General features: G+C 36.4%; 1 protein-coding gene across 1 annotated transcript in view; it reads right to left on the reverse strand.

Moving 5' to 3' along the window:
• Window positions 1–13,906, reverse strand: part of SLC6A15 (solute carrier family 6 member 15) — a 53,595-nt gene extending 39,689 nt beyond the window's left edge. Inside the window, exon 1 of the mRNA XM_079141187.1 lies at window positions 13,646–13,906. The gene's annotated coding sequence lies outside the window, so the exon portion shown is untranslated. The remainder of the gene's footprint in view (window positions 1–13,645) is intronic.
• Between the last annotated feature and the right edge of the window lie 1,691 nt (window positions 13,907–15,597).

The raw sequence follows: 15,597 nt of genomic DNA on the forward strand, positions 1-15,597 counted from the left end.
ACTGTCCAAAAAAATATCTTCACAATGGAGTTAGACCTGTATGGAACAAGTGTGGTGTAGATTTGTAAATCCACACAGTTACTTTCTTTTTATCACAAGATTCATAATAACTTCCAAAGTCATATTTAGTCTTATGTATATAAGCTCCATATGGTGGATCTCATTCATGCTCAAAGTAGAAATGAGACAGGGATTATGTCTGAAAATTCTGCAGACATCAAAATGATCATAAGAAAACAGCAGCAGCAGATAAGAAAGAGGGCTTGACATTGCAGCATGTGCAGCCCCAGCACTTCCAGGACTCACAGACCTAGAAAGTGGACTCTTGTTCTCTGACCTGGAGGCACACAAGGGCCTGTCCCTGGACTGGGCAACTGTATCCAGTGTGGGTGAGGCAGCCAGCGACAGTGTGCAGTGGTACTGACTCAGTACATATTCACCTTCAAGTTAGAAAGATAGGCAGCAAGATCAAGAACATGGAGATGAGAATCTGTACAAACCCATGGATGTCCAGTGAATATTGCTATTTGCTCACAACTAATGAAACCAAAGTAGCTTGGATACCCAAGAAATAACTGATCAAGAATCTGCTGTACATGTCAAAATAATACCAGAATTCCAGAAAACTTGAGTCAAGAACCCTATAAATTTGAAGAAATTATCTGTAGTCTTATCAAAGAAAGAACTGCCAGACTTCAGAGAATTATAGATTTTTATATGGTGCCAAGTAGATTTTCCTACAAAGGGAAAACATATCTAACATGTCATAATGTCACTAACAAAATGATGAATGTTCAAAAAATTGAGTTCAACTAAAGGAACAGTATTATGCCATAGACGTTGATCCTGTTCTTAACTGTGGAAAAGACATACCCTTATATGGAAGAATGGTATATCAAATCACACTGTTTGAACAAGTCACACCAAAATCTAAACTTCAGAAATTCTGGTAGAATCTGATGTTATACTGAAAGAAGGATATGAGAATTTCTTAGCTAAGTTCCAAAAGCACAGAATCCCTGTGTTCACTTATGTATAAAAATGCATTAGATTTATGTGCATTAATCTTATATCCCGCTACTTTACTGAATTCACTTATGAGTTCTAAAAGTTTTCTGGTGGAATTTCCTGGTTCCTCTAAGTATATAATCATGTCATCAGCAAATAGGGATAGTTTGAGTTCTTCTTTTCCTATTTGTATCCCTTTAATTTCTTTGGTCTGTCTAATTGCTCGGGCTAGAGTTTCAAGGACGATATGGAATAGAAGTGGTGAAAGAGGGCATCCCTGCCTTGTTCCAGTTTTCAGGCGGAATGCTTTCAGTTCTTCACCATTTAGAATGATATTGGCCATGGGCTTAGCATAAATGGCCTTTACAATGTTAAGGAATGTTCCCACTATCCCTATTTTTTCTAGTGTTTTGAGCATGAAGGGGTGCTGTATTCTATCAAATGCTTTTTCTTCTTCTATTGAAATTATCATGTGATTCTTGACTTTAAGTCTATTGATATGGTGAATTACATTTATTGATTTCCTGATGTTGAACCAATCTTGCATCCCTGGGATGAAACCCACTTGATCATGGTGCAGTATCTTTTTAATATGTTTTTGTATGCGATTTGCTAAAATTTTATTGAGAATTTTTGTGTCGATGTTCATTAAGGATATTGGTCTGAAGTTTTCTTTCCTTGATGTGTCTCTGTCTGGTTTAGGTATCAGTGTGATATTGGCTTCACAGAATTAGTTTGGGAGGGTTCCCTCCTCTTCTGTTTTATGGAATACTTTGAGAAATATTGGAATGAGCTCTTCTTTAAAGGTTTTGTAGAACTCGGTTGAGAACCCATCTGGTCCCGGACTTTTCTTTGTTGGTAGGCTTTTGATGACTTCTTCTATTTCATTACTTGAAATTGGTCTATTTAGATTATGTATGTCCTCCTCGTTCAGTTTAGGCAATTCATGTGTCTCTAGAAACCTGTTGATGTCTTCGACATTTTCTATTTTGTTGGAGTATAGATTTTCAAAATAGCTTCTAATTATATTTTGTATTTCAATCGTGTCTGTTGTGATATTTCCTTGTTCATTCCGAATTTTAGTGATTTGGGTTTTCTCTTGTCTTCTCTTCGTTAGTGTGGCTAAAGGTTTATCAATTTTGTTTATTTTTTCGAAGAACCAACTATTTATTTTGTCAGTTTTTTGTATTGTTTCTTTTGTTTCAATTTCGTTGATTTCAGCTCTGATTTTAACTATTTTCTGTCTTCTACTACTTTTGGTGCTGGTCTGTTCTTCTTTTTCTAGGGCTTTGAGCCGTAGTGTTAGGTCGTTTATTTGTTGAGTTTACTTCTTTTATTAAATATGCTCCATGAAATAAATTTTCCTCTAAGTACTACTTTCATAGTGTCCCAGAGATTTTGATATGATGTTTCTTTGTTCTCATTTACCTCTAAGAATTTTTTAATTTCCTTCCTAATATCTTCTGTTATCCATTCATCATATAAGAGCATATTGTTTAATCTCCAGGTGTTGGAGTAGTTTCTGTTTTTTACTCTTTCATTTATTTCTAACTTCAATCCATTATGATCTGATAGAATACAAGGTAGTGTCTCTATTTTCTTGTATTTGCTAACATTACCTTTGTGGCATAATATATGGTCTATTTTAGAGAAGGATCCATGTGCTGCTGAGAAGAAAGTATATTCGCTCTTGGTTGGATGGTATACTCTATAAATGTCTGTTAAGTCTAAATTATTGATTGTGTTATTGAGATCTATGGTTTCTTTGTTCAATTTTTGTTTGGAAGATCTATCCAATGGTGAGAGAAGCATGTTAAAATCACCTAGTATTATTGTGTTATGGTCTATTTGGTTTCTGAAATTGAGAAGGATTTGTTTGACATACATGGATGAGCCACTGTTTGGGGCATAGATGTTTATGAATCTTTGGAAAGAATAATTAGGAAAACTACCCCATTCACAATAGCATCAAAAAAAATAAAATACTTGGGAATCAATCTCACAAAAGAAATGAAAGACCTCTACAATGAGAACTACAGAACACTAAAGAAAGAAATTAAAGAAAACCTTAGAAGATGGAAAGATCTCCCATGTTCTTGGATAGGAAGAATTAATATTGTCAAAATGGCCATACTACCAAAAGTGCTATACAGATTCAATGCAATTCCAATTAAAATCCCAATGACACACCATACAGAAATAGAGCAAGCAATTATGAAATTCATCTGGAAGAATAAGAAACCCAGAATAGCTAAAGCAATCCTTAGCAGGAAGAGTGAAATAGGGGGTATTGCAATACCAGATCTTCAACTCTACTACAAAGCAATAGTAACAAAAACAGCATGGTATCGGTACCAAAATAGAAAGGTAGATCAATGGTACAGAATAGAGGACACGGACACAAACCCAAATAAATACAATTTTCTCATACTAGACAAAGGTGCCAAAAATATGCAATGGAGAAAAGATAGCCTCTTCAACAAATGGTGCTGGGAGAATTGGAAATCCACATGCAACAGAATGAAACTAAACCCATATCTCTCACCATGCATGAAACTAAACTCAAAATGGATTAAGGACCTCAGAATCAGACCAGACACCTTGCAGATTATAGAAGAAAAAGTAGGTCCTGATCTTCAACATGTCGGCTTAGGACCAGACTTCCTCAACAGGACTACCATAGCACAACAAATAAAAGCAAGAATCAATAACTGGGATAGATCCAAACTAAAAAGCTTTCTCTCAGCAAAGGAAACTATCAGCAATGTGAAGAAAGAGCCTACAGAGTGAGAGAAAATTTTTGCCAATCATACTTCAGATAGAGCACTAATCTCCAGAATCTATAAAGAACTCAAAAAACTCTACACCAAGAATACAAATAATCCAATTGACAAATGGGCTAAGGAAATGAGTAGACACTTCACAGAAGAAGATCTACAAGCAATCAACAAATATATGGAAAAATGCTCAACATCTCTAGTAATAAGAGAAATGCAAATCAAAACCACCCTGAGATTCCATCTCACTCCAATTAGAATGTCGATTATCAAGAATACAAGCAACAACAGGTGTTGGCGAGGATGTGGGGAGAAAGGTACACTCATACATTGCTGGTGGGGTTGCAAATTAGTGCAGCCACTCTGGAAAGCAGTGTGGAGATTCCTTAGAAAACTTGGAATGGACCCACCATTTGACCCAGCTATCCCACTCCTTGGCCTATACCCAAAGGACTTAAAATCAGCATACTACAGAGATACAGCCACATCAATGTTCATAGCTGCTCAATTCACAATAGTCAGATTGTGGAACCAACCTAGATGTCCTTCAATTGATGAGTGGATAAAGAAACTGTGGTATATATATACAATGGAATATTACTCAGCCATAAAGAATGATAAAATTATGACATTTGCAAGCAAATGGATGAAACTGGAGAATATCATGCTAAGTGAGATAAGCCAATCTCAAAACACCAAAGGACGAATTATATCGCTAATAAGTGGATGATGACGACACATAATGGGGGGAGGGAGGGGTTAGTGTTAGGGTTAGAGTTAGGGTTAGGAAGGGGGGCAAGAATGAAGGAAGGAAGGACTGTATAGAGGGAAAAGAGGGGTGGGAGGGGTGGGGGGAAGGGGAAAAAACAGAATGAATCTAACAACATTACCCTATGTAAATTTATGATTACACAAATGGTATGCCTTTACGCCATGTACAAACAGAGAAACATGTATCCCATTTGTTTACAATAAAAAAAAAAGAATCCCTGTGTTCATACTTTTGACTGGTATTGGTGATACACTAGAGGAACTTATCCATCAAGCTGTGGTTTATCATACAAATATCAAAGTGGTATCCAGCCTCATGGATTTTGATGAAAATGGGGTAGTGAAAGGATTTAAAGAAGAACTAATTCATGTATTTAAAAACACAACATGGTATCATGAAGAAAACAGGATATTTCAGTCAACAAAAAGATAAGAGCAACATAATTCTGGTAGTAGAATATAAAACAGATTTAAGAATGTAAGATGGGGTAGCCAATGCTGAACACATTCTGAAAATTGGACATCTAAATGATAGAGCACATGTGCTTTTAGACAAACACATGGACTCTTATGATGTTGTTTTAGTAAAAGATTAATTGGAGGTACCAACTCTATTTTACAGAAGATTCTATAAATAAGAATTTTTCAAGAAGTCCTTTCTCTTCTGGGTATGGTTGACACAATAGCTACTCATTTGTCCATCTTGCTGAAAGACTATTATTTATAATATATTCTTGCTCTTGAAAATTTCCCTTTACATAACTAAAATATTTTCAGACATGTTGAATTTATCAACTGGAAGTTCCTTTTCCCCACCTTTTTAAATACATTCCTCACTATAGTCTTAACAACTTTTTATAAATCTTAAAGCCAAGTTTAGAAAAGAAAACTCCTTTATTTTCCAAAGTGAATTTTCTAGCTTAATGTTATCATGCAGTTTTTGAAGAATTTTTTTTGCACCAGGAATGTTTGTGAAAGTTTTAAGAAGGTTTATGAAATGGAGAAATAATGTGCATGATTTTAAGTATTGCCATTTGTATAATTTGGGAGCATTATGCTAATGGTATCACCATCTCCTGAAACTGTGTAATATTTAGTTTTCTGTGTGGGGAAAACCAATATTTACCCAAAACAACTGACACTTAATATTTGAAAAGACCTTTTGTGTTTTTGTTACTAATCATTACAAGATATTCTATATGAAATGCTGATAATAAACATGAAATGCAAAGTCTTCTAAAAGAGAGAATGCTAACAAAAACTACACACACGCACACACACACACACACACACATATACATATAAATTGATAATTTAGATGCAGTGAACCAGTTCCTTAAAAAAATACAACTTATCCAATATAAAAGAGATCATTTAATATCTCAATAACTATTTTTAAAACTCAAGTATGCTATTTTAACACTCTCATCAACCAAATGTCCAGGCCCAGATGGCTGCACTGGAGAATGCTAATACACGTTAAATAAATATTTACATGAACTCTAGTCTCTTCAGACAATAGAAAAAACAGAACACTTCCTAATCAGTTTCATTAAACTAGTATTACTCAAATATCAAAACCAGACAAAGAAAACTATACATCAATATTTCTAAAGAGTATAGACAAAAATTCATTCATAAGACAGTAGAAAATAGAATTTAGTAAAACGAATTATATGCCATGATCAAATAGAGTTATTTCAAGTACACAAGACTAGTTCAGCATTCAAAATTCAATATGTGATTCTCCATAAAAATGCAGTTTAAAAGGAAAAATTCACATGAGCATATTGACTGGTACAGAAAAAGGTTTTGATAAAATTCAACATCCATTCCTGATTTAAATCTGTCAAAAATTAGAAGGGAACTTTCTAACTTGATAAAGCTACAAAAACAACAGAGATAACATAATATTTACTGCTGAAAGACTGAATGCTTATCCCTAAGGGTCAGAAACAACATACTATTGGAAGTTCTAGAAAATGTAATATGGCAAGAAAAAGTAAATATAAGGAATACAGATCCAAAAGGAAGAAGGGAAACTTCCCATATTTGCAGGTCTTCTCATTATTCATATTGTAAATCCTAAAGAAACTAAAAAATCAAACAAGAACTCCTAGAATAAGTGAATTCAACAAAGACACAGGATACAAGATAAACATACACAGATATTTACATTTTTACTTGTTAACAATGAACAAGTGGACACACAAAATATAATAGAAAGACAGGTCTAGGGCATATGCCTGTAATCCCAGCAACTGGGACAGTAGAATTGCATGTTTGAAGTTAGCCTCACCAATTTAGTGAGGCTTTAAGTAATTTAGCAAAACCTTATCTCAAAAAAAAATTTTTTTTTTAAAGGCAGGGATGTAGCTCAGTGGGAAAGCACCCCTGGGTTCAATCCCAATACCCCTTTCCCCCAAATCACTCAGCATTTATAGCCCCTAAAAAAGTGAAATAATTACATGCAAATGTAACAAAATAGGCACAGTATTTTTTCCCCTGAAAACCACCAACTCTTCTTAAAAGAAAGATCTAAATATATGAATAGACATACTATGTTCATAGACTCGTGACTCAATATAGGAAATATACCAATTCTCTCTTAATGAATGTATAGAGTTTAATGGAATGTCTATAAAAATCCCAGAAAAAAGTTTGATATAAGCAAGATTATTCTAAAATTTATACAAAAAGGTAAAAAGGCTCCAATAATATGGAAACAAAAAAATAAAGCAAGATAAATGATTTTACCCAATTCCAAGATTTATATAGCAAAAATAATAAAACCTGGATGGGGTCAATAGAAATATAGACACAGACCAATGAAGCAGAAGAGACTACAGGGAAAGAGATGCACACAAAAATATGCCTAATATATTTTTGATAAAGGTACAAAAGCAATTTCAATGGAAAGAGAGAAAAGATAACCATCTTAACAAGTGGTTCCAGAAACAACGAGACATTGTAAGCAAAAATATGATCTTGATGTAAACCTAATGCTTTATACAAAAAAAAAAAAAAAAACTCAAAATGGATCCCAGATTTAAATGTAAAATATAAAACTAAAACTTGTAGAAAATATCATTGGAGAAAAATCTTTGAGTTCTAGGGTTAAAAAAAGATTCTACACATGACATCAAAAGCTGGAACAAAAGCAACAATTGATAAACTAGGTCTCAAATTTTATTACTTTTGTTCTGTGAAAGGACCTAAAAAAGAGTATGAAAAATAAGTTAAAGACTGGGATAAAATATATGAAGACTACATATTGGATAGAGTAATATTTGGATATATAAACAACTCTTAAAACTCAACCATTAAAAATACAATTAGAAGCTGGTTGCAGTGGCACACACCTGTAATCCCAGTGGTTTGGGAGGCTGAGGCAGGAGGATTTTGAGTTCAAAGTCATCCTCAGCAATAGGGAGGCACTAAGCAACTTAGTGATACCTGTCTCTGAACAAAAAACACAAAATAGGGCTGGGTATGTGGCTCAGTGGTCAAGTGCCCCTGAGTTCAATCCCGGGTACCAAAAAAAAAAAAAAAAAATATATATATATATATATATATATGATAGGCAAAGACATAAAGGAACATTTCACTGAATATTATTATGTATAGATTTTAACTAAGAATATAAGGATATGCAATGAGATTTAATGCTATCATTCATATTAGGGAAATGAAGATTAAAACCACAAATATAACTATATAATATATGTCATATTTAATATGTATAATTACTTACTTCATACTTCATACATATTATATATTAAATGTATATATAATACATACTTTTAATTATGTATGTATTATATATACTTACATTTCTACATATGTATTATATATATACATTTCTACATATATATTATATATACACATACCAGAATGTCTAAATATAGAACATAGTAAGTCATATTCTAGTAAGGATACTGAGAAAATCGGTCATTAATTTATTGTTGGTGAGAATCTAACATGGTACGGCTACCATGGAAAACAATTTGGCAGTTTCTTTAAAAACTAAACACACAACTAGTAAATAACCCAGAAATCACACTCCTAAGCATTTATCCCATATAAATTTAAATGTATGTTCCATAAAAACCTGTAATGATGTGTCCATTATTCACAATAACTCTTAACTGGAAATAACCCATATATCTTTCTATAGGTGAATGGTTATACAAATCTGGTATATGTATATCATGGAGAAGTAAAAACAATGTACTAGTATACATAAGAAATTGAATGAATCTATAGGGAATTGTGCTGAGTGAAAAAAGTCCATTTCAAAGATTGTATACTATATGATTCTATTTATATAACATTCTTGAAATGACTTAATAAACATGAAGAAGAGATTATAGAGGTTGTCAGGAGTTGAGAGGTTGGGGACAGGAGTGAAGTACTGTGGTTATAAAAGGGCACCAGAGGGAATCCTGTGACTGAACTGTTCTGTAACTTGACTGTATCAATGTCAATATTGTGATTATGAGGTTGTAGCCAGGTTTTTGCAAGATGCTACACTTGCAAAAAAAATTTGTAAAAGCTGATGAAACTGTTACTCCTTAATCAGTTACATGTGATTCTGAAGCTACAAAACTAAATTTAAAAACAAAGTTACTTTAGTTCATTCACTAAAAAGAGAAGTGTTTTTATGCAGATGTAATGGCTAAATTAGTTGAAGCCACTAAATCTGATGCTACAAATAATTTCATTACTCAAAATGTTGAAGGAACAACAAGAAACAACAAGAAAAATTATGGAGCCAAAATGCCTATATTTGTACCTTATTTATAGGAATAGACTGGACTAGCCAAAGGATAATGAAGGGAAGGGAGGGGGAGAGGAATAGGAAAGAGTAGAATTAATTGGTTGATCATAACTTTCCTAGTCTTGTATTTGTATATACAACCAGGGTAACTCCACATCATGTATGACCACAAGAGTGGGAACCTAATGGAATAAGTTATATTTTATGTATTCTTAGCTTGCCAAAATACATTCTATTGTCATGTATAACTAAAAATAAAAAACAATAATTTGTACCTTATTAATTTGAGGACAGCTGATGTTTGAATACCGCTCCAACAAAGGAATATTTTTGCTATTTTCAGTTCATAATTTTTAAATTTATAGTTTGAATAAAAACACAATAAAGTAGTACTAGAAGGGTCCAAGGTGAAACATATCTTCCAATCCTTTCTCCCCAGGATATCTCGTACCACCTCTAACTCCCTTTCATCAAAGTAGTCAAAGACTTCCTAGCTTTCTGTGGTGTATTCAAGATTATATGTGTGCATGTATACATTCTGATTCTGATTATGTTGTATGTTTTTTGACAAGATGTTACTTCAGCAGAAAATTTTGTAAAATGCTCACAATAACTTTGTGTCATTCTTTAATAATACCTGATTCTGTAACTACCTCAAAACTAAAAAAAAACAAAAAAAAACAAAAACAAAAAAAAAAACTTCATTCAGAGAGATCATTGCCAATTTTTCTTACAGTAGTAAGGATTCACTAAAATTAGAGCAGGGAATGAAGCAAGAACAAAAGTCAGGCAGTTAGTGTAGACAGATGAATCTAGTTAGGTAGGGAATGGAATGTTAATACCTTCAGGACACTTCTTCCTCCCCTAACCAATAACCAAAATGTCACCTGCCTCAGGGGAGTACATCCCTCCCAGCAGAGAATTATTAATGAGTATTCCCTGAGAGGCTCCCCTGAATTGCCCCTCTCCAGCCTTTCACTGCATGGGGACGGGGAAGGGGGAATAAAAGGAGGGGACATGAGAAGTAAGAAACCTTGGAATTATAAAAAGGACAAGATTCACCCCCTCCCACAGGCACCCAACTCTGGGTCCCCTTCTCTGTGAAGAATCTGTATTAACATTCTTCAAATAAAACTTGTTTTCTACAATTAAAAAAAAAAAAAGTTCAGTGCATTCACTGAAAAAAGAGTCAATATGTATTTTCTCCCCAACACTCCAACCTATATCTTCTCATACAATTATTTCTATTCTGCATCTTGGTTTTTCATTTTTAAAATTTTCAAAAACTTTTGATATTAATAAACTAGCTTAATTTTAAAATTAAGTATGATTTGGATGTACAATATATGTGTTATTTCTTACAATTTCTTATTATATGTTCCAAAAAAATCTGTATACTTTGTTTTTCATGTCTGTAAATTCCTAGAAGTGAAAGCACTTGATCAAAAGGTATATGTTTTTACAATTATGATAAATATTGCCAAGTGGTTCTTTACAAAATTATCTCAATTTTCACTACCACAAGCAATAGATGAGAGTGACTTGTCTTTGATCACTTCAATATTAGTAATGTTTTTGATCTTTGCCAATGTGATAGGTGAAAAAGCTCCCAAGGTAAGCATTCTATTCAAAGACAATTATCAGTCATATGTGAAAGGATACCTTAATGCATTAATTGCAAGGAAATAAAGTGACCATCAAGACTAAAAACAACTTTATCCTATATCAAGTAATATTGTGTATTTATTCCAGTCTATCATTGGGACCTGTTATTCACAGAGAAAGAGAACATAATTATTAATCAAAATTAATATTTTTGGCTTATGATTCATTCCACAATTTAAAGGCAATATTTAAATACTTAAATTGATCAAAAATTATTTAGTGAACACTACCAGAAGAGTAATGTAGTAAGTAAATTGCTACTATATCCAAAGATTCCTGCCATCTAACCTTGAATGTTTTTCATGCATCAGACTATGCCCGTGGATTTTTGTTAATAATGCCATCTGCTCAGAAATCATTTCAAAATCTACTCTGCATAGGAATACATTAACTATCCAATCATGCATATGTATGCAGCAATAAAGAATTAACATAGTCTTAAAAAAAGTTGAGAGGCAAATTGAGAAGTAAAAGAAAAACTAGGGAGCTTTTGATAAGTACTCAGGTCTCTTTCAGATCTGCCATATTAAGTAAATGATTTTTTAAATTGCTAGGATGAAAACCCCAGAATATAAAATAATACAAATTTTTTAGCTATTCACACACAAGTTTTATTTTAATGATAGGAGAAGCCTATTTTCTAACATGTACATAGTAAAATTTGAACTATGATCACTGGATAAATTAATGGTTATAAATAGAGTTTAAGTTTCTGTAACTAGTCTGACTTATTCTAAATGTTTCAATAATGGACAAGGCATCTCATCAGCATACTGGTATCTCAAATATCAGTTATCCAATATAAAAATTTCTAGTATTTCTCATTTTTTGGGTGACAAAGTACATATGTTCTAGAAATACGTATATATCTTCCTCAATTCCATTAAGATACTACATTTTGAGACTGAAATTGTAGTAATTCTTGAATTCACTATATAACATGCATTCTGAAAAATTGGAGAGAAAATAGTCAATGAATTAAATTTTAAAGTTGGTGGAATGATATTAAACGGTCGGTCTCATTCTTACGGTTGAATGCCCCGAATTTAACTTGAGAGAAATACACAACCTCTTCAAAGAACATTCAGTTCAAAATCAAGTATTTATTAAGTTTTTACAACCTGTCAAGTCTAGTGCTGGGTTTGGAAGAGACAAGTAGGTCTGTATCTCAACACCTTTCTTGCAGAAATGGGGGCGGGTGGAGTCAGGGAGTCTCAGGGGACTGTGTGGGCTGAGAATGGTAAGTCCCCAAAGCAAACACTTTGTACCTGATAGTTCAAAAAAGCAACCATGCACTGACAAGGATAAAAATCCTTTTACAGAATGGGCAATGAAAAGCCCAAATGCAGCACATAAGGCAACCCTTCATTCTTCCCATACTGCTCGGTAGTGAACCACTGGCACGAATGGTTCAGACCAAGATCGGGTCTACCTTTAAGACCTGGAGGGGGAAACCGCCTGACCAAAAGAAATGGTTGCAGTCTCATTTGCATAAGCACCCAAACACTGCCGACGTCACCACACCCCAGTCCAGACCCCGCCCTTACTCCAGCCATTCCCTGTGAGGGTGGAGGATGGCAAGGGAAAGGAGACACTAGAGAGCGCAAGCCTGGAGGCTTCTCTCTCTTCCAACAGACCCAATGTTGCTTCCTTACTAAAGAGAAAACGATCCCGTTCTGGCGGCCTCTGCGACTAGGTGGGTCACGTCTTTCGCGGGGACGCCTCGGGCATTTAGATTCATTCATATTTATAAAGCTGGAGCGCCAGTTAAGAGTGAAAGGCTTTCTCCCTGCTGCACTGTATTTAAAACTGTCTTCTGCCCCAACTACGCAAAGACCGAGTGAATAAAAGGTAAAAACAATCCGGGTTTCCCGTCTTTCCCATCGGTTCCTTAAAATCCCAGCGCCACCACCCTCGCCGCCACGCTGTCAAATTCCAGGATGCTCAGAAACGCTCAAAGTGTGCTTTCTTCAGCAACCACGTGCCTTTTGCGCGGCGAAAGGCCCACTTTGGGATCATTTATCGCAGGCTGCCTTAAGCAAAAGGGAATTGGGGTCACGTGAAAACACTCTGCCTTCCATAGTCCCCTTCTGCAGTTGCAAAAGAACCTCAAGCGAATGAGAAATGAGGCTCGAAGCTCTCCCCGCCCCACCGCCCACCGGCACGAGGATCAGCTTCCAATTCACCTCGGAAGTGCCTCTCCGCCCCGACCCTCCCAACTTTCCTCTCGGACTTTCTGATGTTTGACCCCATCCTTCAACCCCCAACTTGACTTGGAAACCAGTAGGTCTCCAGGGATGTTGAGGGCAATTTCCACCACAGGAAGGAAGGAAGGATGGCGGCACGTTTCGACCCATGTGCTTCTCCCTACAAGTGCCTCCTCTCCTCACCCCCACACCCCGGTTCCTCCCTCCCAATCTCAGACTTGCACAGGTGCAGGACGCAGAGCCTAAAGGGTTGCCAACTGAGCCTGGAAGAGCTTTCCCGGAGCTTTTAAGCCATTCTCCCCTCCTTCCACTCCAGGACCCAGCCTGAGTCCTTCCATCCATCAGTTCTGTGGCTCCTGGTCCCCGGACTCCAGGGCTACTAATGGCGAGCCCCACCCCATCCGCAGCAGTGCCTTAGCATAGGAGTGTGTCTTTACCGTTACTCTGTCTTGACCCAGCACCTCTTGCTGTTTCCACGTCCCAGCAGCAGTCCAGAAAGGGTCGGGTCCAGGCAGCTGTGACAGAGGCCACACAGGAGCTGTCTGGAGAGAAGCAGTTGCTTGCCAAGGGCGGGCTCTGGGACTGGGTTTAGAGGGTCGCTGCCCTGCGGACTGGCAAGGAAAGACTCGTGAGCGCCTGTGTGTCTGCCAGGGAAACAGCACGGGATACAGGCGCGCGGATCCGTATGCGCGCGCGCCCGCGTGGTGTATGTGAGTGTGTGTGAGTGAGGGTGTGACGGAGGTGCCACGTGCCCGGCCCGCCTGTGCTGCGGCCGCGGAAGGCTGCGGGGCGAGGGGAGGAGGCAGCGGGCGGCGACAGGGCTCTGAGGAGCCAGCCAGGTCTGCTGGCTGGGCGCCGCACCTCCCCGCCCCACCACCCCTTGACGCAGAGGCCACTGCGGCTGCCCGCTGCGTCCTCCCTGCGCTCGGGGGCTGGGCAGACTGGATGTAGGGTGGAACTGGGGAGCCCCAGGCAAAGCAAAACAAAACACAATTCTGCGCGCTCCACCCTGTCTTCCCCCAGCCCACTCAAGTGAAAGGATGGGCACCAGTTGCCCGCCACCTGCCTTTGTCTCAGGGAGGATAACAATCCTGTTCCAATGGTCCTACCTCGAACCTTCTGGCTATTCTCCTAAAGTCTTTAACAGGACCCTAAGCTTTTTAAGTAAGGGACCCTAGCTTTCTTTTCAGGCCAGCCATTTACATCTCCTGCAGAAGAAAAGCACTCTGGGCATTTGCTTTTCCATCAAGCGGTGGCCTGACAGTGCTCAGTGATTCTAATAAGGTTCTGAAAGGTTGTTTTAGGAAGCTGGTTCCCACCATATGTTGGTGCCTCACTATGCGACTCCTTTCCAAGGGGTCTCATTACCAGTTGAGGTCTGACTTTCCTCCTCTGATAATCAAGGCATGCTCACGATTAAACCACGTAATCTTAAACATAGTAAGTTTCTGAACACAAAGCTTAGCTTCCTTTTGAAAATGGCTGAACCGTCCCCTAAACAGGGAACGTGGTCTAGGGATTAAATTTATGATCTTTGAAACTCAAAATTTGAAAGAACTGCAAAATGATCATAGAACTATTATAGAAGAAAGGTTACTTGGCAAAGTCTCTTTTTCACTTCTAGATGATTAATATTATCATTTTAAAAAATGCCTTCTGCACTTTTAGACCTTACAACAATCCCTTAAATTTTAATGGATTGTATCTAATTAAGATTGAATTAAATAATAAGACCATTGCCGACAGGTTTTTAATGCAGTGAAAAAAATCTCCTGGAAAGAAATCACAAGACCTAAATTTCAGGTCAGAACATTGTTACTAATCCTTTTAAAGCAGCCAAGAGAGCTTTTTCTCAGCCTCTCTTCAAATCCCACCTTTAAAAATAAAAGAAATAATAATAATAAATTAATCCTTGAATTTCACTCCCCTGCCACTGGTAAATTAATGCTCTTTTATAGATGCACCACAGGAAAAACTTAAAAGTTACAATAAACTTCTTAGCACACACCTTGCTTTTACTTCACATAATGGTGACAAGCAAATATTTATGTTGATAAATATCATTTTTTTACATACTCAAACTGAAAGACAGGTACAAGTATTACCAATTACAACTAAAAAGAATTAATAATATAGGTAGGGCTATGTCCACCATAATCAGGATCGCATTTATCTATGGGAAACAAAGTTATTGATATACCTGCAGGAGTGGTTACAGTAGTACCAAGAAGTACTAAAATATTTCTCCTTTACACTTTTTCACTGGTGTTTGACACCTATTTCAGAAACATGTACAAAGTAGTGTATCACAAAATACTTCTAATGATGTCTTCAGTAATGACTGATATCTGATGCTGATTAAAAGAAATAGGAAAGCTTCTTACTACAT

The sequence above is a fragment of the Sciurus vulgaris genome (assembly GCF_902686455.1).
Source record: "Sciurus vulgaris genome assembly, chromosome: 5".
NCBI classification, from domain to species: domain Eukaryota; kingdom Metazoa; phylum Chordata; class Mammalia; order Rodentia; family Sciuridae; genus Sciurus; species Sciurus vulgaris.